The following is a 23,958-nucleotide window of genomic DNA, read 5'->3' as shown; positions in this document are numbered from 1 at the left end:
CATGTAGGGCGGAGACCCGAGCTCCCGCCCGAGTAACCCGGAAATGCTCGGAGCTCGCCGAACATCCCGAGTAGCGTGATGCTCGGGCGAGTACCGAGCAGTGTCGAGCATGTTCGCTCAACACTAATAATGTTGTATTGGAAGGTGCAGGAGAACTCAGCGATGTCACTCTGCGGGGTGATGTTGCTGAGGATCCCCTAGCAGGAGCAAATGTCAGTGCCAAGGGTAATGGGGAGAGGCACGAAGACCATGAAGCAGGTGGTGCTGTGCCAGTGACCAGTGTCACAACTAGAGATGAGCGTTGTTCTACTCGAACTGTTCGCCAATCTCAAATTCGAGCTGTTTTGGGCGGTGTTCGAGCCGGTCGGCGAACACGAACAATTTGAGAAAAATTCGGCTGTTCGAGGTTATGTTCGATAACTGTTCGTGCACCAAAATCATAACTGGATTTTTTCTCAGTAATGATGAAAATTAATGTTAATACGCAGTTTGAGTGTACAGCGGGGCGGGGGAAGGGGCAGGGGATGGATCTCTGCAGGAACAATGAAGATCTCCATTTTTTTTTCTCTTTCCCGCATTTGCAGTGGGGAGGTGCAATCTGTCAGCCTATCAGCAGCGCACACACGGAGCGAAGTGCTTTTTTTCACACAAGCAAGGGCATGTGTGATTGGCAGTGTATGTCACATGTCCTTGCCCTATAAGACCAAGCCATTTTCCCCGTCGCCACCATTTTCTCACTGCTGCAGCTGCGTGTTAGACGGCACCGCTGTTGCTGTGTGCGCTATACCTTGTTAATTTCAAGCCAATTTTCGCACAAATATACAGATAGCTTGGGAGTAGGGAATAGTTGTGATTGCAGTCCTTTTAAGGACTAGGTTACAGCATTTCCTACGACTTTTATCAAGCAGGTCTGTGCTCTTAAATAGATAGATTGTGGGAGTAAAGACTAATTGTAATTGGAGTCCTTTTCAGGACTAGGTTACATCAGTTCCTATCAGTTTTTGCCAGGCAGGTCTGTGCCAGTGCTGTGCAAGTTTTTTTCACAGCATTTGGCTGAATCTAGCAAAGCTAATCCTTTTTGGCCTATTGCAGAGTGTGTTAGTCAGTGGAGTAGCCTATCTGTGTTGCAAGATATACCACCTGTGTATAGAATACCAATTTTTTTACTGCACCTAGTGAAGTAAAATCTTTTGGGCATAGCATCATTCTATTAGTCCATCTATACTGACCTCCATCAGGTTGCAAATTAAAAATAATTTTTTTCTTCATTTATCTCTGAAAAAATATTTGGGCTTCTAGCAGCGTGTGGGACTTGTTCTATTAGTCCATCTATACTGACCTCCATCAGGTTGCAAATTAAAAATAATTTTTTTCTGCATCTAGCTCTGAAAAAATATTTGGGCTTCTAGCAGTGTGTGGGACTTGGTCTATTAGTCCATCTATACTGACCTCCATCAGGTTGCAAATTAAAAATAATTTTTTTCTTCATTTATCTCTGAAAAAATATTTGGGCTTCTAGCAGCGTGTGGGACTTGTTCTATTAGTCCATCTATACTGACCTCCATCAGGTTGCAAATTAAAAATAATTTTTTTCTGCATCTAGCTCTGAAAAAATATTTGGGCTTCTAGCAGTGTGTGGGACTTGGTCTATTAGTCCATCTATACTGACCTCCATCAGGTTGCAAATTAAAAATAATTTTTTTCTGCATCTAGCTCTGAAAAAATATTTGGGCTTCTAGCAGTGTGTGGGACTTGGTCTATTAGTCCATCTATACTGACCTCCATCAGGTTGCAAATTAAAAATAATTTTTTTCTTCATTTATCTCTGAAAAAATATTTGGGCTTCTAGCAGCGTGTGGGACTTGTTCTATTAGTCCATCTATACTGACCTCCATCAGGTTGCAAATTAAAAATAATTTTTTTCTGCATCTAGCTCTGAAAAACTATTTGGGCTTCTAGCAGTGTGTGGGACTTGGTCTATTAGTCCATCTATACTGACCTCCATCAGGTTGCAAATTAAAAATAATTTTTTTCTTCATTTAGCTCTGAAAAAATATTTGGGCTTCTAGCAGTGTGTGGGACTTGTTCTATTAGTCCTTCTATACTGACCTCCAGCAGGTTGCAAACTGAATATAATTTTTTTCTGCATCTAGCTCTGAAAAAATATTTGGGCTTCTAGCGGTGTGTGGGACTTGGTCTATTAGTCCATCTATACTGACCTCCATCAGGTTGCAAATTAAAAATAATTTTTTTCTGCATCTAGCTCTGAAAAAATATTTGGGCTTCTAGCAGTGTGTGGGACTTGGTCTATTAGTCCATCTATACTGACCTCCATCAGGTTGCAAATTGAATAAAAAAAATTTCTGCATCTAGCTCTGAAAAAATATTTGGGCTTCTAGCGGTGTGTGGGACTTGGTCTATTAGTCCATCTATACTGACCTCCATCAGGTTGCAAATTAAAAATAATTTTTTTCAGCATCTAACCCAGCCAATAGTTTTGGCCTAATACCACAGTTTGGCCACTCAGCTCTGCTCGGTTACCATCCATTGTTTTTTTGTGCAAACAACTCCAGAGTTGTGAATTAGTTAACCACCAAAATGAGTGGAAAAAGGCCTGCTGCTGGTGGAAAGGGGAATAGGCGTGTTGGGAAGGGGAAAAAAGGTTGTGTCCGTGGGGTAGGTGCAGAAGAAAGACCATCTTCCAGCCAAACTAAAATGTCTACTTCTTTTAGCGGACAATGTGATAAGATCCCTTTCTTACGGCCACGCCAATCGCTACAAATTCCAGATGAGGCACAAAAACAGCAGGTGCTTCAACGGATATCAAGTGCTCCTTTAAGTGGGCTCTCCTCCACATCAACTTCAACATCACAAATACTCCAGTCCTCAAAGGTGTCACCCAAATCGCACTTGCTTCCTCACAGCTCCCAAATCTCCAGCTGCCCGTCTGAGTATGAGGTAGAACAGATGGTTGAGTCTGCAGAGCTGTTTACTCATACTATAGCCTGGGAATCAGAGGTCGACTCCAGCGCTTCTGTGAATCCAGACGAGGAAATGATCTGCACTGATGCCCAGAATCTTTATGAGTCGGATCCAGGACCAGACGCAGAAGGTTCTGACCATAATGTAGACCCTCATTCCCAAACTGTAACTCCTGTTGGTGGAGACAATGAGGAAGACGATGATAAGACTCAAATACCTGATTGGAGCGACAACTTTAGTTTTTTGTCAGGGCAGGAACAGGTTGGCTCTGAGGACGACGGGTGTGATAACGCACAGGGTGATGATGATGAGGTCGGAGATCCCACTTACTGTCAACCCACAGTCAGCCAAGAGATGAGGTCAGCAGAGGAGGTGGAGGAAGATGCTAGTGACGACGAGGTCAGGTTGCGCCTTCCTGGACAGAGACGTAGTACTGGAAGCACGTCAACAACTGCATCCTCAAACACAACTCTGCCTCTCACCACAAGTCGTGGTGGCTCTTCAGGTCGCATGGGTGCTAAGCCTTGCATAGCCTGGGCATTTTTTCAGATCGATAAAGATGACCCAACTCGTGTTATCTGTAACATTTGTCAGCAAAAGCTAAGTAGAGGCCAAAAAATACATAGTTTGAGTACTTCATGCATGAACCGGCACATGGACATGAAGCATAAGTTGCAGTGGGAAGCTCAGTGTGCTACAATGCGGCCTAGCCGGCCGGGCCAACCACCGTCTGCCATATCTTGTGCATCCGCGGCCTCTTCATCCTCTGTGACTGGGGGGACAGCAGTCACACCTGTTTTGGGGCGCAGACCTGCCACCTCTTTACCCGCAACAGCCAGCGTGATTGGCAGGTCATCATTTTCTTTGGAGGTGGTAACACCAGCTGGTCTTGAGCGCTGTCCGACATCGATAGCACCACCTTTGGATCAAGGCAACCTAACATGTCCGCCTGCATCTTCCTCACAGACCGGCAGTTTGCCGGGGACACCCTTATCAACCCCGTCTAAGCACAATAGCCAGCCCTCGGTCCCTCAGATGTGGACAAGTAAAAGACCATTTCCTCCTAGCCATGAGAAAGCTAAGAGGTTGAATTTCACCATCTGCAAGCTCTTGGCTACAGAAATGCTGCCTTTCCGCCTGGTGGACACAGAGGATTTTCGAGACCTTATGTCCGTCGCAGTGCCCCAGTACCAGATGCCCAGTCGGCACTACTTCTCAAAGAAAGGTGTGCCTGCGCTCCACCAGCATGTCGCACACAACATCACCGCTTCTTTGAGAAACTCTGTGTGTGACAGGGTGCATTTCACCACAGACACTTGGACGAGTAGGCATGAACAGGGGCGTTACATGTCGCTGACTGGGCACTGGGTAACTATGGTGATAGCAGGACAAGGGGCTGCTGTCCAAGTCTTGCCGTCCCCACGAGTTGTGCGTCAATCCTCTTTATGTCAAAGTTCCTCCACTGCTTCTGCCTCCTCAACCTCCTCTCGGTCTTCCACCTGCACCCAAAGCCTGTCTGGTCATGCCACAAGCTTTCTAACTGCGCAGAAGGGATCCTGCACACCTCCTTACTATGCTGGCAGTAGGGCTCAACGTTTTTACATTGAAATGTCTGGGAAATGTGAGTCACACAGCTGAGGAGTTGTGGTCAGCTCTGGAGAACCAATTTCATGAATGGTTGTCTCCACTGGACCTGAAACCAGGGAAGGCCGTGTGCGACAATGCTGCAAACCTGGGTGCGGCCCTTCGCCGGGGCAATGTCACACACGTGCCTTGTATGGCTCACGTGTTGAACCTGGTTGTCCAGCAATTTTTAGCCCACTATCCCAGACTAGATGGCCTTCTGCAGAGGGCACGGTCGCTGTGTGCTCACTTCCGCCGTTCACATCCCGCAGCTCAGCGACTTACATCTCTACAGAAGTCGTTGGGCCTGCCACTTCACCGGCTAAAATGCGATGTGCCTACCCGGTGGAATTCAACTCTGCACATGTTGCAGCGACTGTGGCAGCACCGACAAGCCCTGGTGCAATACGTTCTGACGTATAGCCTGGGCCAACGAGATTCAGAGGTGGGGCAAATCACGCTGGAGGAGTGGTCTCAGATCAGGGACCTATGCACCCTTCTGCACAGTTTTGAAATGGCGACGAAGATGTTTAGTGCTGACGATGCCATTATCAGCATGACTATTCCGGTGATTTACATGCTGGAGCACATGTTAAACAGAATTCGGAGTCAGGTGGTGGCACAAGAGGAGGTGGAGGAAGTAGAGGAGGAGGAGTTGTATGCGGAAGGGCTAACATCTGCAAGGTCCAGACGGTCGGCAGCACCAAGGCGGCAGGCATGTGAGGGTGGGGGAGATGATTTTACCAGGGCGCATGGTAGCAGCCAAACTAGTGAGGAAGGTGCAGGAGCCCAGGAAGAAGTGGAGGACGAACTGATGGAAGACTCATCAGATGAGGGAGACCTTGATCACATTTCTGTTGTGCGAGGTTGGGGGGAGAGGACAGAGGAAGGAAGCATGATTGTTACCTCGCCACCAACACAACAGGGACTTGGTGCTCCTGGATGCGCAACACACATGAGTGCCTTCTTGCTGCACTACCTGCAACATGACCCTCGAATTGTGAGAATTAGAAATAATCCTGACTACTGGGTTGCCACACTGTTAGATCCCCGGTACAAAAGTAAATTTGCAGAAATTATTCCTGCCATAGAAAGGGATGCACGCATGCAGGAGTATCAGCAGAGACTGTTGCAGAATCTTACATGTGCTTTTCCACAAAATACCAGTGGTGCACGTAGTGAATCTCACAGTTCCAACTTGCCAACCGTGGGACCGTCAAGTGTTCAGCACTCAAACCGTAACAGAACCACAGTATCTGCTGGTAACATCAATTTTGCGGAATCATTTCACCACTTTTTTAGCCCATCCTTTGCAAGGCCACAGGAGACAAGAAGTCTGACACATAGTCAACGCCTAGAGACGATGGTACAGGAGTATCTCCAAGTAAACATTGAAGCCACGACTGTGTCACTGGACCCTTGCTCTTTTTGGGCTTCCAATCTGGATAAATGGCCGGAGCTAGCCACTTACGCCTTGGAGATCTTGTCATGCCCCGCAGCCAGCGTTCTGTCTGAACGTGTGTTCAGCGCTGCTGGTGGTGTGCTGACAGATAAGCGCACGCGGCTCTCCACTGATAATGTAGACAGACTCACGTTCATAAAGATGAACAAATCATGGATCGGAAACGACTTTTCTACCCCTGTGTCATCCTGGGGAGAGTAAAAGCTAGATGATTGGTTAAAATCACCCTACCAACCGTTTTAAGCTTTCAAATTACTAATCATGTTTATCTGTATCTTGACTGGAAAATAATTTGGGCTTTGTAGCAGTGTGCAGCACTGATCCTATTAGGCCATCTATAATAAGCTTCACCAGATTTAAAATTAAAAATAATTTTTAGCTGCATCTAGCCCGGAAAATAATTTTGGGGCTCCGAGATGCGCAAGACACATAAGTGCCTTCTTGCTGCACTACCTGCAGCATGACCCTCATATTGTCAGAATTCGAAGTAATCATGACTACTGGGTTGCCACACTCTTAGATCCCCCAAACTTTTCGATCAACCTTTTCATTTTAATAAAGACCAAAAAAATGGTCATTTTTGAAATTATAAGCATTAGCAGGTTGTTAGAAACTGAAATCAAACAGTTTTCAACTCAAAACTTTATTCTAGGTGATGTTACATTTTCACATAGGACCCCTTGTTCGAAAGGAGCTTCTGAACTCTCTCGTCCATTGAATTTGTCAGGTTTTGCATGGTTTCTGCTTCAATTGTTTTGCATGAGGACAGAATACCCTCCCAGAGCTGTTGCTTAGATGTGAACTGCCTCCCACCATCATAGACACTCCTTTTAATGATGCTCCAAAGGTTCTGAATGGGGTAGAGGTCAGGGGAGCATGGGGGTCACACCATAAGTTTGTCCCCTTTTATGCCCATATCAGCCAGAGATGCAGATGTTTTATGTGCAGCATGAGATGGTGCATTATCATGCAGAAAAATGATCTTGCTGTGAAATACACGGTTCTTCTTCTTGAACCATGGCAGGAAGTGCTGTTTGAGAAAATCCACATACATTATGGAGTTCATCTTTAGCGCCTTCAGGGATCCTAAAGGGGCCGACAATCTCTCTCCCCATGATTCCAGCCCAAAACATTACTCCACCTCCTCCTTGTTGGCGCTGTAGCCGTGTTTGCGTGGGGTGTCCATCAACCAGCCATCCTCCACTCCATTCATCTGGACCATCGAGCGCTGCACGGCACTCATCCGTGAACAAAACAGTTTTGAAATCAGTCTTCATGTAATGTTTGGCCCACTGGAGCCGTTTCTGCTTGTGTGAAGTGGATAGAGGAGGTCGACAGGATGGCGTATGCACAGCTGCAAACCTCTGAAGGACCCTGCATCTTGTTGTTCGGGGGACGTTGGAGGCACAAGCAGCTTCAAAAACTTGTCTGCTGCTATGACAAGGCTTTTTTGCCGCTGCTCTTTCAACCTGACGTAATTGCCTGTAGGAAAGAGTCCTCAATTTGCCCTTATCAGCACGCACACGTGTGTACTGTGAATCAGCTACATACTTCTTGATTGCCAAGACACTTCATCCTGATCATCGCACAATGTTGATTGTAGTCATGCCTTGACCTAAACACTCCACAATTTGTTGCTTCTCAGCAGCCGACACATCCTTTTTCTTTCCCATTTTGGCAGAAAATGTAGGCTGCTTAATAATGTGAGAGAGCCTTCTTAAGTAGTCTTGCCTTTCATTGGACACACCTGCCAAACTAATTAGCACAGGTGTCTGCAATTGCTTACAGTGATATAAAGAGCCCTGACACACATCACCATCAATGAGTTTAACTGACAAACAAACAAATTCTTCCCTTATCGCTCCTAAACACTTTTTGCATAATAATTTGGAACGCGGTGTACATGTGCTTTTCCACAAAACACCAGTGGTTCACGTAGTGAATCTTACAGTTCTAACTTGCCAACCGTGGTCTGTATGGAATTGTTCAATAAAGGGCCCAAAATTAAGATAACATAGATGGGAGAGGTCTCTATGAATAGGAATTCCTAAGTATTTGATACCCTGTGAGGGCCAGGCAAAGGGAAAGTTGGACTGGATGGAATCCTATATGGATTTAGGGAGGGAGACATCGAGGGCCTCAGACTTCGCTGCATTGATTTTAAAATTTTACCATGTAACAAAGTGATCTATTTCAGCCATAACAGCAGGGATGGATATATGTGATTGAGTGATATATACTAGGACATCATCAGCAAATAGAGAGCACTTGTACTCGGTGCCTCCCACCTCAATCCACCTAATATTGGGGTTATGGCGAATTGATGAGAGCAGGTGCTCCGTCACTAGGATGTATAAGAGAGGGGACAGAGGACATCCCTGCCTTGTCCCATTGGTGATTGTGAAAGGTGATGAAAATGTTCTGACGCAGCCCCTGGGCCTTGGGACACCCGGAGCCGGACCCTTTTTGGTGGATGCTGGTGGTTGTAGTCTTCGTGGCGGCGATCCGGTTCCGTGGCTCAGGGCGGTCAAACCAGTGGCGGAACTATTTATGTGGTTTTGATGTTTAAATGTCCGACTACGCCACCCGTGGATTGCGGTCAGAGTGAACCGCCGCTACAGGGCAGACCGCTAAGGCTGGTGTTGTGGGTGCAGCAGAGCGTAGCATAACTCCCCACGGTAGGAGTATAGCCTCAGGGCAGTGTATGCGGAGGATGGGGGTGATGGTGCAGGGCAGCAGCAGTAACGACACGGAGTCAGTGATGCAGTTCAGGGCCTTTACTCACAGTTCTTATTATCCAGACCACGTCTGCAGGTAACGGCTGCCCACGTCGTACTGTGCTCACCAGGTGAGGGGCTCAGACAACTCCCAGATAACTTTGGAGCGCTTCACAGGACCCCCTTTGTGTGTCCTTTGTCTGGCCTTTCTTACCAACACTTCTGTCCGGCTGCCTCGGGCCTCCTCTTGGTAAACTTGGCGCCAGTTTCCCTGACCCTATGTGGTGCCTTCCTAGCGGGTGGAGCAAGGGGCTGCGCCACATAAAATGTCAGAGCCTCCGGTTTCTAGCTGAGGGTCTTTCCTGCCTCCACTAGTTCGGGGACCGGTCTCCCCCTTTGGCCTGACCCCTCCACGCAGGTGGATTCGGGCGTGCGGTGGCGACTCGCCCGTCCGCACCCCTGGGATCCCTTCATTCCTCGTTCCTGGAGCCTTCTCCGCTCCTCTTCCTTCCTTCTCCCTCTTTCAGGCCTGGGCCTCTGTTACTAGGCCCGCCTCCGGAGCAGAGCTCATGCAGAGCCCCTGCTCCCTGCCACTTCTGCTCAGACTTCTCTGCACTGAACTAAGATGGTGCCCACCTTTTATACTCCCTTCTCAATGCACCCAGGAACTGCTTCCTCCCTGCTCCTGCACTGCAGGGTTCCCCTTCCTCAGTGTTCCCTCCCCCACTCCAGCCAGGGACAGGGACTGTCGTGCCCATCTCAGGGGCATATTGGTCGCCCTGCCCCACGGCAATGTGGTGTAATGCATGCAGGTGTCGGGTCCTGATCCACACTCCATCCTTATCTGAGAGTGAGATATCACACCTCTGGGTGAGGTGCAATACGTCTGTAGCAACCGAGCCCTCGGTGCTACAGTTCCATTTATCTTCAGCCTAGGTGACGTATTGTGATACAGGGCCGTGATTTTGGCTATAAAAGGGTCCCCTAGACCCCTACCCCAAGCTTTTTAAGAGAATCATATATGGCGTGCCAGGAGACTCTATGGAATGCTTTCTCAGCATCCAACGAGAGTATCTACTTACAAATTTTTAACTGCATCTAGCCCAGGAAATACTTTGTGCCTAGTAGCAGTGTCTGCTAGTCAGCGGATTATCCCGGCTGTTAAGCAAGCTACACCACCTGTAGTTTGGACACTTAATTTTTTCAAAGGAAATGCTTTGGGACCACGGGATACTCAGTGAAGAGCATCAGGAGGCACCCCAAGGCATAGGGGCTGGGACTGGCACTAGGATGCCTTGCGGTGGACAGCCGAGCTCGATCCTTATAAAAGCTTTTTAACTGCAGCAGCTTTAGTGGACGCTACTGGAGCTGGAATTACGCGGCTGCTGGCATGAGACTTGCCCTCCAATAGATCCTTGTAAATGGATTTAAAGTGTATTCATTCAAATTAGAGGGACAATTTAAATTAAAAAGCTTAGAGCTGCCTCCACCACAGGGGGGCTCTCTCGACCCACCAGCGGACAGGCACCAGTATTGGGAGAGGGGGGCTGGCCGTCAGGGTTCACCGCGGCTCTGGCACAAACCCGGCGACACGGAGGTGTCACGGGCAGGAGCGGACTGGCCGTCTCGGCTTCTCACTTTTTGGATTTTAGAAGGGCATGACATGCCTATATCTGTGTCTCCCCCTCCTTTTACTCCTCCACCTCTTTTCTTTTCGCATGACTATATGTACTTGTCACTTTTCCATGTGTTAGTTGTGTCTTCTGAGCAGTTTGTCAGCTTTTGGACACCTTTGAAGGTGTTTTCTATGTGTTTCTATGTGTTTTTGTTTGCCTGCCATTGGTTTTAACGGTGTTCGAAGGTGTTCGACGAACAGTTCGACGAACAGTTCGGCGAACACACGGGTGTTCGACGAACCGAACCGAACTCGAACACTACGGGGGTGGCTCAACACTAGTCACAACAGAAGGTGACCTGGCTGATAGTCGCTGCCCCATACGTAGCACTGTGCCTGAGGTAATGGAGGATGATGGAGAAGTAGTTCTCATGGCCTCGCAGGCTAATGAGACGGTGTTATTCCCCGGGGAGACGGCCTATATAGCCGCTGTTACCTGCAGTCAGAGTGCCCAGAATGCAAGTAACGCCCTGCCTTCTGGACCCTTCTCGAGCAGAGGAATAACAGGATCATGTATGGACCCAGGGCCGGTCCCAGAGGGTCCCAGTGAGGATGTGGCCTTAACCTCATTTCTGGTTTCCTCCAGCCAGGAGTTTCAGGCAGCTCTGCACTCAGATGCTAGCCTGGAGACGTTAAGGAGCCTCGCTGAGGAACCCACCTCCGAGTCGGATAAGGAGAGGGTATTCTGGGACCAAGGGAGGTTGTACCGGTAGACAGTTCCCTGTACACCCCAACAGGAGTGGCTGAGGGAAAGACACCTGGTCGTCCCCTACCAATTCAGGGATGAGTTGTTGCGGATCGCCCATGAAATTCTACTCGCTGGACACTTGGGGGTCAGCAAAACCAAGGCCCGGCTGTCTCATCACTTTTATTGGCCCAAAATGAGGACAGATGTGGTGAACTACTGTCGCTCCTGTACCACATGTCAAAGAGTGGGAAAGTCAGGGCCGGCCCCCAAAGCCCCCCTGATCTCCTTGCCAGTGATAGAGGAGCCTTTCCAGAGGATTGCTGTGGACATTGTGGGACCACTGGCCATACCCAGCAGCTCTGGAAAATGTTTCATCCTTACCGTGGTAGACTATGCTACCCGGTATCCGGAGGCAGTAGCCCTGTCCTCAATTAGGGTGGATAAGGTGGCGGATGCCCTCTTGGCCATCTTTTCGCGAGTAGGATTTCCCAGGGAGATGCTTACCAACCAGGGGACCCAGTTCATGTCACACTTAATGGAGGCCCTATGTAAGAAAATGCAGGAGCAGCATTTGGTATCGAGCGCGTATCACCCACAGACCAATGGTTTGTGTGAGCGATTCAACGGTACCCTCAAACAGATGTTAAAAATGCTGGTTGAAACCCAGGGTCGCGACTGGGAGTGTTACCTCCCACACCTGCTATTTGCTTACAGAGAGGTTCCACAGGCCCTTCTTTAATGCAGTTTCTAAAATCAGAAAGAATTGAATTCAATGTTTTTTGTTCATTTTGCTTGTTTGTCGGATTTTGGGATGGACTCTTTGGCTTTGCTTTTCTTCTCCTCATTGGATTTTTCATGTTCAAAGTTGCAGAAGCCAGATTACAAGCTCATTTTGGTTCAACTTCAGCAACTGTGCATTGCATTGCCATGTAATGTGATGCAATGCTATCTTTCTAGCTCTCCCTTTTTACTTCCTTTTGGATAAACAGACATATTAGGCAAGCATTTTGGAGCTTTGACCTAAATAACTACAGGTGGTGAGATAAGCTGCACAATATAATTGACCTTTCAGTATATTGTTGCACACACACCATCTATTTAGCAAATGCCCTTGTTATCAACAGCAGCCTTTTAAACTCACCTGAGCTAACAGGTATGTGCGCTGGTTACTCTGCTGCGCTTAAAATTTCTTTTTTGGTTTGCTACAATGCCTTTTCTGAAACGTTGTCTCCCTCTGCTGGAACACTGACTTCTTTCATTTAATGCCTGCAGACTATAAAAGAGAACCCAACCCAAAAAGTTTGGTTGATTAGTCTGTGGCATTCTGTTAAACTGTTGCTTATGGCGGTCTCTGTGAGCTTCTCAGCGACATTCAGCCAGCCAGGTATCCTGCCTGCAGTAGATGGAATGTGGCAATGGAACGCTGGCTGCGCGTGTCATAATAGGCTCTGAGCCTTTATATACCTGTGCACAGCAGCAGCCACCTTCAGTCTGCTGCTGGACAGCCAGCAGCAGCAGCAGCAGGAGAGGTATGTAATCAGGAGCCCTCCTGCTAAGGGTAGACAGCTGCTCGTTCCACCCCACCCCCCGCCTTAATTGGTTCTCCTCCCTTCCAACGGTGTTGAGGCGGGTGGGAACAGCAGGGGGTGAAGGTGCTGTGTTTAAAGAGGTGGAGTTATGCAGATCTAAAACGCGTGGATTGCAGCAGCAGCAAGCCGAAAAGTGCAGGCATGTAAGGGATCTAGAGGTTGACAACATGTCTTCTTAACGGGAGTCCAGGAGCTCATCTCCACAAATGGACTTTTCAGGATCCTTGGGTGGCTCCGTAGTTTGAAACCAATTCTGGTTATCGCTTCTCGGCCTTTTGGCTAAGATCAAGTGTAGTATCTGTTCTTATCAGTTTAATATCTGATACGTCCCCTATCTGGGGACCATATATTAAATGGATTTTTAGAACAGGGAGATGGAAAAAGAGCTTGCTCTGTCCACTCCACGCATTGACCTGGTATTGCAGTATCTCCAGGACCGGTGCACCCCTTCTTTAATGCAGTTTCTAAAATCAGAAAGAATTGAATTCAATGTTTTTTGTTCATTTTGCTTGTTTGTCGGATTTTGGGATGGACTCTTTGGCTTTGCTTTTCTTCTCCTCATTGGATTTTTCATGTTCAAAGTTGCAGAAGCCAGATTACAAGCTCATTTTGGTTCAACTTCAGCAACTGTGCATTGCATTGCCTTGTAATGTGATGCAATGCTATCTTTCTAGCTCTCCCTTTTTACTTCCTTTTGGATAAACATACATATTAGGCAAGCATTTTGGAGCTTTCACCTAAATAACTACAGGTGGTGAGATAAGCTGCACAATATAATTGACCTTTCAGTATATTGTTGCACACACACCATCTATTTAGCAAATGCCCTTGTTATCAACAGCAGCCTTTTAAACTCACCTGAGCTAACAGGTATGTGCGCTGGTTACTCTGCTGCGCTTAAAATTTCTTTTTTGGTTTGCTACAATGCCTTTTCTGAAACGTTGTCTCCCTCTGCTGGAACACTGACTTCTTTCATTTAATGCCTGCAGACTATAAAAGAGAACCCAACCCAAAAAGTTTGGTTGATTAGTCTGTGGCATTCTGTTAAACTGTTGCTTATGGCGGTCTCTGTAAGCTTCTCAGCGACATTCAGCCAGCCAGGTATCCTGCCTGCAGTAGATGGAATGTGGCAATGGAACGCTGGCTGCGCGTGTCATAATAGGCTCTGAGCCTTTATATACCTGTGCACAGCAGCAGCCACCTTCAGTCTGCTGCTGGACAGCCAGCAGCAGCAGCAGGAGAGGTATGTAATCAGGAGCCCTCCTGCTAAGGGTAGACAGCTGCTCGTTCCACCCCACCCCCCGCCTTAATTGGTTCTCCTCCCTTCCAACGGTGTTGAGGCGGGTGGGAACAGCAGGGGGTGAAGGTGCTGTGTTTAAAGAGGTGGAGTTATGCAGATCTAAAACGCGTGGATTGCAGCAGCAGCAAGCCGAAAAGTGCAGGCATGTAAGGGATCTAGAGGTTGACAACATGTCTTCTTAACGGGAGTCCAGGAGCTCAGCTCCACAAATGGACTTTTCAGGATCCTTGGGTGGCTCCGTAGTTTGAAACCAATTCTGGTTATCGCTTCTCGGCCTTTTGGCTTCGATCTTACAGCTTGTCTGTTTGGTTGTTGTCTATCTGGGTGCTTCCGGTACCCTCTCTCTCGGCCTGGGGGGATCGTTCCTCTTCGGAGGGACTTCACCCCCCTGCTGTTATAGGGAGAGAGGCTTAGTCCGGGAGCAACGGGAAGTGATCCCCTAAAAAGGCATATGCCTTTTTTTTCTTTCCGTAGTTGGCGTACTTTTTTTGGAAGAGATGCCGGCTGTGCTGTCATATGCATCGGGTGAACCCCGGATGAGAAATACAGTGCGAATTGACGTTTTGGAGAAGTTTCGCTGTGAGAAAAACATCCAGTATGTTTGCAACATCATCCTTCTTGGACTTCTGGGATTTAGTAGAGAGGACATCTTCTGCTTCCAGGACAACGAATCGAAAGGTACCTACACCATCACTTTTAGGAGTCAAGGGTGCTGCCAACAACTGGTCCAGAAAGTGAACGAAAATAGCCACATGGACGAAATGGAAGGTTTGATTTTTTCCTTATTATTTGTTTATGAAGAAGTCCAGATTGTGGTTCACTTCCCTAACCCTTTTGTGGAAGTGCTGGATATTTTGACTTTCTTGCGTCGCTATTGCGATGACGTGTCCTTTTTAGGAAAAATTAAAAATGCAGTTAATTTTTGGTGTGGGAAGCGGAGGTTCCTGGCACGATTAAAGAAGGATCCAACGGGAGTCGGAGGAACACAGCACCCTCCCTCCACCTTCACAATCGGGAAGAGCCGAGGATACCTCTTCTATCAAGGTATGCCCTTGTATTGTAGGAATTGTGGCACAATGGGGCATACCCAAGACGCTTGCCAGGAGAGGAGGGCTGCCCGTTGTAATAATTGCAGCCAGTATGGACACTTGACGAAAGACTGTCCTCACAAGAAACAGTGTAATCTGTGCGGGGAGGATGGACATGTATTCCGGAGTTGCCCCCAGAGAACCAAGGTACGGACATATGCAGAGGCAACTGGGGGTCCCTGGCGAAGACAATCTCTAGCTCGCCCCTCAGTGTCTGTCGGGGAGGATCCCCTTGACAGGACTGAGCTAAGCTCTACTGGCCCCTCTGTAGTGGAGGTGGCAAAGAAGAAGCCCCCGCAAAAAGGGGACTATGGGCGGTCCGTCCAGGGACCGGAGCAGGGATGCTCTTCTGTTCGGGAGGGTGTCTCTGTGTCGATGGCCCCTGAAGATGTGTGTGTTTCTGGTGTGCTGGAGCAGGGTGCCCCCAGTATGTTGGCACTGGTGGGCCCTGCTGCGAAGGCCCCAGATGCTATTCAAGTGTCGAGCCAGCAGGACGCAGTGTGTTTTTCCCTAGGTGACGACCTCGAGAAGAGAGACCATGAGGCAGTAGTGGGAGAAGATTGCACTAGTGACCTACCTGAACCCAGCGGGAAAAAGATGCGTGCGGATGTCTGTCCGGATTCACCGGATGTTTCCTTGGGTGTCGGTGATTTGTGGCTGCAGGGAGCAGGAGCTGGATACCCGGTCACTGCCTCGGATCCAATGAACATTTCCTTTTCCCCGGAGTCAGGGATCTTGGAGGCACTGTTGGATCATAGTCCTGAACAGGTCAAGATGATTCTGGATGACTCCCTCCCACCTTGACTTTAATGCCGTCCATAAAATGCCTCTCACTGAATGTGAGATCTTTAAAGAGCCCTGTTCGCAGGGCTGCTCTTTTTCAATATTTAGAGACTTTAGACTTTGATGTGTGTTTATTGCAGGAATGTGGACTACAACACTCAATTAATTATGACGAGCTTAAAAAGGATTGGAAGTCGGGACCGTCAGTGTGGTCCGGCTCAAATGTGAATAGGTCTGCTGGAGTGGGTTTGCTCTGTCGTGGTAATAACATCGTGTTTTCCTCTGTTACAGAGATTACACCAGGCAGGGCAATGTTAGTACATTTGCATATTAATAATTTTAGTTTTCGCATAATTAATGTGTATGCTCCTCCCGACAAGCAAGAGCGCATCCAATTGTTTGAAATTTTGCCTGTATTTTGTGTTGGGTCTTCTCCCCTCCTGATAGGTGGGGATTTCAACTGCCTTAGTGTCGGCGAACAACGAGTAGGAGGGGACCCTCTCCGTAAGTTGGATAAGTCATGTTTTCTGCTAAAAAATTTTCAAACTGATTTTAAGCTATGCGATGCCTGGAGGTCTCTTTCACCGACGGACCCTGGATTTACATGGTCCGGTCGGGGAGTGGCCTCTAGGATCGATTTTATGTTTTTATCTGTGGATTTTAAGCCGGTGATGTTTGATCTAATGTCTAATTTATTTTCCGATCACAAAATGTTAAAATTACAGTTAGAATACCAAGGAGAGCAGAGAATAAACAAAGGACTGTGGCGTTTGGGGACACATCTGCTGGAGGATCCTCAGATAAGGTCGGATTTTTGTACAGCCTACCAGGAATGGAGACAACATAGGCCTCCTTATATAAAAATGTTGTCTTGGTGGGAAAAGATTAAAAATAAAATTAGGCTTTTTTTTATCACGGCAGGGAGGAAGAAATCAAGACAGAAAAAACAATTTTTCTCAAATCTAAATACTAGGCTGCAGACACTTTATAAATTTAAAGAGATTGGGTTGGAGGTGGAGGAAGACATTGTCAGCCTAAAAGCAGAAATACATACACTTTTGGAGCAGAAGGGGAGAGAGGTTATTTTTAATTCAAAGGTAAAGCAGTTAGAAGAAGATGAAAAATGTACACGCTTCTTTTTTAAAAAAGCAATGGAGAGGAAAGATGCGATTACTTGTTTAGGTGAAGAATCCACTATACAGGGCATGAAGAACGTGGCTTTTGATTTTTACCGACTCCTTTTTAGTGAGAAAAGTGTGGATGATTCCTTTTTACAAGATGCTCTTAATGTCCTAGATTTTAAGTTGAATCAGTCAGATCAGGAGTTTTTAATACGGGATTTTAGCTTAGAGGAACTTTTTAACATTTTTAAAAGTTTTTCAAAGGGCAAAGCTCCGGGAGCAGACGGTCTCCCCGTCGAATTTTATCTGACTTTCTGGGATATTTTAAAGGATGATCTTTTAGCACTTTTTAAGGAGGTTTTTAAGTGTAAACGGTTGCCCAAGGGATGGAGGAGGGGAATAGTGTCCTTGATCTTTAAAAAGAAAGGGGCTCGTGAGGACCTTGCAAATTGGAGGCCTATCACCCTCCTCAACATGGATTATAAAGTATTAGCCAAATTTATTGCATGCTGGCTTAAAATGATAATTGATAAGTTGATACAACCAGAACAAGTTTGTGGTGTACCGGGAAGGAGTATTGCGGAGGTGTTAAATGTCATAAGAGATGCAATATGGTATACTAGGGATCGTGGTCAGAATTTAGCCCTGTTGGCGCTGGACTTTGAGAAGGCGTTCGACAGGGTATCGCACAAGTATCTTTTTAGTGTTTTAAAGAAGATGGCGATCCCGGATTTTATCATGTCTCTAATTAAGATTTTGTATAAAGATTCATATTGTCAAATCTCTGTTAATGGCTTCTTAACAGGTGAAATACCGCTGGAATCCGGAGTGAAGCAGGGCTGCCCTTTGTCCCCGATCCTGTTTATTTGTGCTATGGAGCCTTTATTATGCCAAATTAGGAAAGATAAAGTGATCCGTGGGGTCCCTGTTCCGGGTGGAGGGGGGGCCCAAATTAAAGTCTTCGGGTATATGGACGATGTTACTGCCATCTGCACGGATCCTGCTTCCCTCCGGAGGGTGGTGAGGTGTACCAGTTTTTTTAGTCAGGCTTCAGGTTTTAAGTTGAATTTTAATAAAACTGAGTGTTTGACAATTGGTTCCTGGGATACAGTGGACCTACCAGCAGTCAAAATGAAGTGTGATAAAGTTAAAATTTTGGGCATTACTTTTAATAAAGAAAATGACGGGGTTGTGAGTTGGGGGGAGGTCCAGGAGAAAATGGTGAAGAAACTATCCTTTTGGAATTTGCGTAGTTTGTCAATCGAAGGGAAAGTTCTAATTATTAAGTCTGTATTATTGCCAATGATGTTATATGTTGCAATTGTGTACCCTCCCTCCGACTTAATGCTCAAAAAGCTGACTCGCTGCATGTTTATATTTATTTGGGGCTCGAAGATGGAAAAAGTAAAACGCACAGAAATGTATAAAAGGCATCAAAATGGTGGAAAGGATGTCCCGGATTTGAGCATGTTTTTGTATATAAATTTCTTCTGTTTCTGTTTTAAGCTTCTTAATTCTAACAGTGTTTTTAGTCTGTTTTTAAAATATACTTGTGGTTATGTTTTTAAGAGATGGCTACGGCCATCCTTATCTTCGCCTGTTTTATTATGTCCCCCAAAGCATCTTATCATCTTAGAGAAAGTATGTAGAAATTATAAATTAAGAGACTTGGATACTGATATTCTTCAAGACCGAAGGAAATTGATAACTCATCTGAGAAGGGAAGAAAGAGTATCTGAAGTAATCAACTTTTCCTGGAGCAGATCCAAGCGAGTCTGGAGGAATGTGTTTGGAAAGTTTCTCGCAAATATTCATAAAGACCTTGCCTGGATGTCCGTCCACCAGTGCCTCCCAACTAGAGACTTTCAGCACAGGAGAGGCCTGGCGGCGCGGGCAAAATGTCCTAGAGACTCGTGTGGAAGTGATGAGACGGTTTTACATCTGTTTTGGAACTGTTTTTATGCGCAAGAACTTTGGCGGAGACTGGGGGTGCTTTTGAAATGGGTTTGTGGTCTGAAAGACTTTTGTCACGAATATGTTTTATACGGACTTTTTAATTGCCCAACTTTACATCAAACCAAAATATGCTGGTGTATAATAAATTGTGCAAAAAGTGCTATGTGGAAAGTGAGGAATATTTTGTTGTTCAAACGTGACTGTATTTCCATCAATGATTGTATTAGAATGGTTTTTAGCGAAATGTATATTTATTATTTGAAAGATGTCAAAGATGTGGGTAAACACGAAGCGAATAGAAGATGGTGTTTTTACATGTGGAATACTATTTTGTACTAATAATGTCTGTGGAAAGAGCTCTATTAACGCTGTAAATAAGAATAATGTGTTTTTGTACTTTTTTATATCTGAATAAATTTATGTTGAAACCTTATCTGTTCTTATCAGTTTAATATCTGATACGTCCCCTATCTGGGGACCATATATTAAATGGATTTTTAGAACAGGGAGATGGAAAAAGAGCTTGCTCTGTCCACTCCACGCATTGACCTGGTATTGCAGTATCTCCAGGACCGGTGCACCCCTTCTTTAATGCAGTTTCTAAAATCAGAAAGAATTGAATTCAATGTTTTTTGTTCATTTTGCTTGTTTGTCGGATTTTGGGATGGACTCTTTGGCTTTGCTTTTCTTCTCCTCATTGGATTTTTCATGTTCAAAGTTGCAGAAGCCAGATTACAAGCTCATTTTGGTTCAACTTCAGCAACTGTGCATTGCATTGCCATGTAATGTGATGCAATGCTATCTTTCTAGCTCTCCCTTTTTACTTCCTTTTGGATAAACAGACATATTAGGCAAGCATTTTGGAGCTTTCACCTAAATAACTACAGGTGGTGAGATAAGCTGCACAATATAATTGACCTTTCAGTATATTGTTGCACACACACCATCTATTTAGCAAATGCCCTTGTTATCAACAGCAGCCTTTTAAACTCACCTGAGCTAACAGGTATGTGCGCTGGTTACTCTGCTGCGCTTAAAATTTCTTTTTTGGTTTGCTACAATGCCTTTTCTGAAACGTTGTCTCCCTCTGCTGGAACACTGACTTCTTTCATTTAATGCCTGCAGACTATAAAAGAGAACCCAACCCAAAAAGTTTGGTTGATTAGTCTGTGGCATTCTGTTAAACTGTTGCTTATGGCGGTCTCTGTGAGCTTCTCAGCGACATTCAGCCAGCCAGGTATCCTGCCTGCAGTAGATGGAATGTGGCAATGGAACGCTGGCTGCGCGTGTCATAATAGGCTCTGAGCCTTTATATACCTGTGCACAGCAGCAGCCACCTTCAGTCTGCTGCTGGACAGCCAGCAGCAGCAGCAGGAGAGGTATGTAATCAGGAGCCCTCCTGCTAAGGGTAGACAGCTGCTCGTTCCACCCCACCCCCCGCCTTAATTGGTTCTCCTCCCTTCCAACGGTGTTGAGGCGGGTGGGAACAGCAGGGGGTGAAGGTGCTGTGTTTAAAGAGGTGGAGTTATGCAGATCTAAAACGCGTGGATTGCAGCAGCAGCAAGCCGAAAAGTGCAGGCATGTAAGGGATCTAGAGGTTGACAACATGTCTTCTTAACGGGAGTCCAGGAGCTCATCTCCACAAATGGACTTTTCAGGATCCTTGGGTGGCTCCGTAGTTTGAAACCAATTCTGGTTATCGCTTCTCGGCCTTTTGGCTAAGATCAAGTGTAGTATCTGTTCTTATCAGTTTAATATCTGATACGTCCCCTATCTGGGGACCATATATTAAATGGATTTTTAGAACAGGGAGATGGAAAAAGAGCTTGCTCTGTCCACTCCACGCATTGACCTGGTATTGCAGTATCTCCAGGACCGGTGCACCCCTTCTTTAATGCAGTTTCTAAAATCAGAAAGAATTGAATTCAATGTTTTTTGTTCATTTTGCTTGTTTGTCGGATTTTGGGATGGACTCTTTGGCTTTGCTTTTCTTCTCCTCATTGGATTTTTCATGTTCAAAGTTGCAGAAGCCAGATTACAAGCTCATTTTGGTTCAACTTCAGCAACTGTGCATTGCATTGCCATGTAATGTGATGCAATGCTATCTTTCTAGCTCTCCCTTTTTACTTCCTTTTGGATAAACAGACATATTAGGCAAGCATTTTGGAGCTTTCACCTAAATAACTACAGGTGGTGAGATAAGCTGCACAATATAATTGACCTTTCAGTATATTGTTGCACACACACCATCTATTTAGCAAATGCCCTTGTTATCAACAGCAGCCTTTTAAACTCACCTGAGCTAACAGGTATGTGCGCTGGTTACTCTGCTGCGCTTAAAATTTCTTTTTTGGTTTGCTACAATGCCTTTTCTGAAACGTTGTCTCCCTCTGCTGGAACACTGACTTCTTTCATTTAATGCCTGCAGACTATAAAAGAGAACCCAACCCAAAAAGTTTGGTTGATTAGTCTGTGGCATTCTGTTAAACTGTTGCTTATGGCGGTCTCTGTGAGCTTCTCAGCGACATTCAGCCAGCCAGGTATCCTGCCTGCAGTAGATGGAATGTGGCAATGGAACGCTGGCTGCGCGTGTCATAATAGGCTCTGAGCCTTTATATACCTGTGCACAGCAGCAGCCACCTTCAGTCTGCTGCTGGACAGCCAGCAGCAGCAGCAGCAGGAGAGGTATGTAATCAGGAGCCCTCCTGCTAAGGGTAGACAGCTGCTCGTTCCACCCCACCCCCCGCCTTAATTGGTTCTCCTCCCTTCCAACGGTGTTGAGGCGGGTGGGAACAGCAGGGGGTGAAGGTGCTGTGTTTAAAGAGGTGGAGTTATGCAGATCTAAAACGCGTGGATTGCAGCAGCAGCAAGCCGAAAAGTGCAGGCATGTAAGGGATCTAGAGGTTGACAACATGTCTTCTTAACGGGAGTCCAGGAGCTCATCTCCACAAATGGACTTTTCAGGATCCTTGGGTGGCTCCGTAGTTTGAAACCAATTCTGGTTATCGCTTCCCGGCCTTTTGGCTAAGATCAAGTGTAGTATCTGTTCTTATCAGTTTAATATCTGATACGTCCCCTATCTGGGGACCATATATTAAATGGATTTTTAGAACAGGGAGATGGAAAAAGAGCTTGCTCTGTCCACTCCACGCATTGACCTGGTATTGCAGTATCTCCAGGACCGGTGCACCCCTTCTTTAATGCAGTTTCTAAAATCAGAAAGAATTGAATTCAATGTTTTTTGTTCATTTTGCTTGTTTGTCGGATTTTGGGATGTACTCTTTGGCTTTGCTTTTCTTCTCCTCATTGGATTTTTCATGTTCAAAGTTGCAGAAGCCATATTACAAGCTCATTTTGGTTCAACTTCAGCAACTGTGCATTGCATTGCCATGTAATGTGATGCAATGCTATCTTTCTAGCTCTCCCTTTTTACTTCCTTTTGGATAAACAGACATATTAGGCAAGCATTTTGGAGCTTTCACCTAAATAACTACAGGTGGTGAGATAAGCTGCACAATATAATTGACCTTTCAGTATATTGTTGCACACACACCATCTATTTAGCAAATGCCCTTGTTATCAACAGCAGCCTTTTAAACTCACCTGAGCTAACAGGTATGTGCGCTGGTTACTCTGCTGCGCTTAAAATTTCTTTTTTGGTTTGCTACAATGCCTTTTCTGAAACGTTGTCTCCCTCTGCTGGAACACTGACTTCTTTCATTTAATGCCTGCAGACTATAAAAGAGAACCCAACCCAAAAAGTTTGGTTGATTAGTCTGTGGCATTCTGTTAAACTGTTGCTTATGGCGGTCTCTGTGAGCTTCTCAGCGACATTCAGCCAGCCAGGTATCCTGCCTGCAGTAGATGGAATGTGGCAATGGAACGCTGGCTGCGCGTGTCATAATAGGCTCTGAGCCTTTATATACCTGTGCACAGCAGCAGCCACCTTCAGTCTGCTGCTGGACAGCCAGCAGCAGCAGGAGAGGTATGTAATCAGGAGCCCTCCTGCTAAGGGTAGACAGCTGCTCGTTCCACCCCACCCCCCTCCTTAATTGGTTCTCCTCCCTTCCAACGGTGTTGAGGCGGGTGGGAACAGCAGGGGGTGAAGGTGCTGTGTTTAAAGAGGTGGAGTTATGCAGATCTAAAACGCGTGGATTGCAGCAGCAGCAAGCCGAAAAGTGCAGGCATGTAAGGGATCTAGAGGTTGACAACATGTCTTCTTAACGGGAGTCCAGGAGCTCATCTCCACAAATGGACTTTTCAGGATCCTTGGGTGGCTCCGTAGTTTGAAACCAATTCTGGTTATCGCTTCTCGGCCTTTTGGCTAAGATCAAGTGTAGTATCTGTTCTTATCAGTTTAATATCTGATACGTCCCCTATCTGGGGACCATATATTAAATGGATTTTTAGAACAGGGAGATGGAAAAAGAGCTTGCTCTGTCCACTCCACGCATTGACCTGGTATTGCAGTATCTCCAGGACCGGTGCACCCCTTCTTTAATGCAGTTTCTAAAATCAGAAAGAATTGAATTCAATGTTTTTTGTTCATTTTGCTTGTTTGTCGGATTTTGGGATGGACTCTTTGGCTTTGCTTTTCTTCTCCTCATTGGATTTTTCATGTTCAAAGTTGCAGAAGCCAGATTACAAGCTCATTTTGGTTCAACTTCAGCAACTGTGCATTGCATTGCCATGTAATGTGATGCAATGCTATCTTTCTAGCTCTCCCTTTTTACTTCCTTTTGGATAAACAGACATATTAGGCAAGCATTTTGGAGCTTTCACCTAAATAACTACAGGTGGTGAGATAAGCTGCACAATATAATTGACCTTTCAGTATATTGTTGCACACACACCATCTATTTAGCAAATGCCCTTGTTATCAACAGCAGCCTTTTAAACTCACCTGAGCTAACAGGTATGTGCGCTGGTTACTCTGCTGCGCTTAAAATTTCTTTTTTGGTTTGCTACAATGCC

At 46.1% G+C, this 23,958-nt stretch overlaps 5 non-coding genes across 5 annotated transcripts; all 5 read left to right on the top strand.

Annotated features, from left to right (window-relative positions):
• The first annotated feature begins 12,995 nt into the window (after positions 1-12,995).
• LOC141191823 (U2 spliceosomal RNA) lies at positions 12,996-13,186 on the top strand. The gene has a single exon (XR_012265525.1). It is a non-coding gene; the product is annotated as a U2 spliceosomal RNA (small nuclear RNA).
• A 6,201-nt stretch (positions 13,187-19,387) lies between these two features.
• On the top strand, positions 19,388-19,570 carry LOC141192136 (U2 spliceosomal RNA). Its single transcript, XR_012265825.1, has one exon. It is a non-coding gene; the product is annotated as a U2 spliceosomal RNA (small nuclear RNA).
• Positions 19,571-20,682: 1,112 nt separating this feature from the next.
• On the top strand, positions 20,683-20,873 carry LOC141191822 (U2 spliceosomal RNA). Its single transcript, XR_012265524.1, has one exon. It is a non-coding gene; the product is annotated as a U2 spliceosomal RNA (small nuclear RNA).
• A 1,115-nt stretch (positions 20,874-21,988) lies between these two features.
• LOC141192089 (U2 spliceosomal RNA) lies at positions 21,989-22,179 on the top strand. The gene has a single exon (XR_012265782.1). It is a non-coding gene; the product is annotated as a U2 spliceosomal RNA (small nuclear RNA).
• Positions 22,180-23,288: 1,109 nt separating this feature from the next.
• LOC141191821 (U2 spliceosomal RNA) lies at positions 23,289-23,479 on the top strand. The gene has a single exon (XR_012265523.1). It is a non-coding gene; the product is annotated as a U2 spliceosomal RNA (small nuclear RNA).
• Positions 23,480-23,958: the final 479 nt, after the last annotated feature.

Source organism: Phyllobates terribilis, unplaced genomic scaffold, assembly GCF_046119375.1.
Source record: "Phyllobates terribilis strain yellow unplaced genomic scaffold, ASM4611937v1 Scaffold_52__1_contigs__length_9100884, whole genome shotgun sequence".
Taxonomy (NCBI): Eukaryota; Metazoa; Chordata; class Amphibia; order Anura; family Dendrobatidae; genus Phyllobates; species Phyllobates terribilis.
This window is presented reverse-complemented; position numbering and strand designations above follow the sequence as displayed.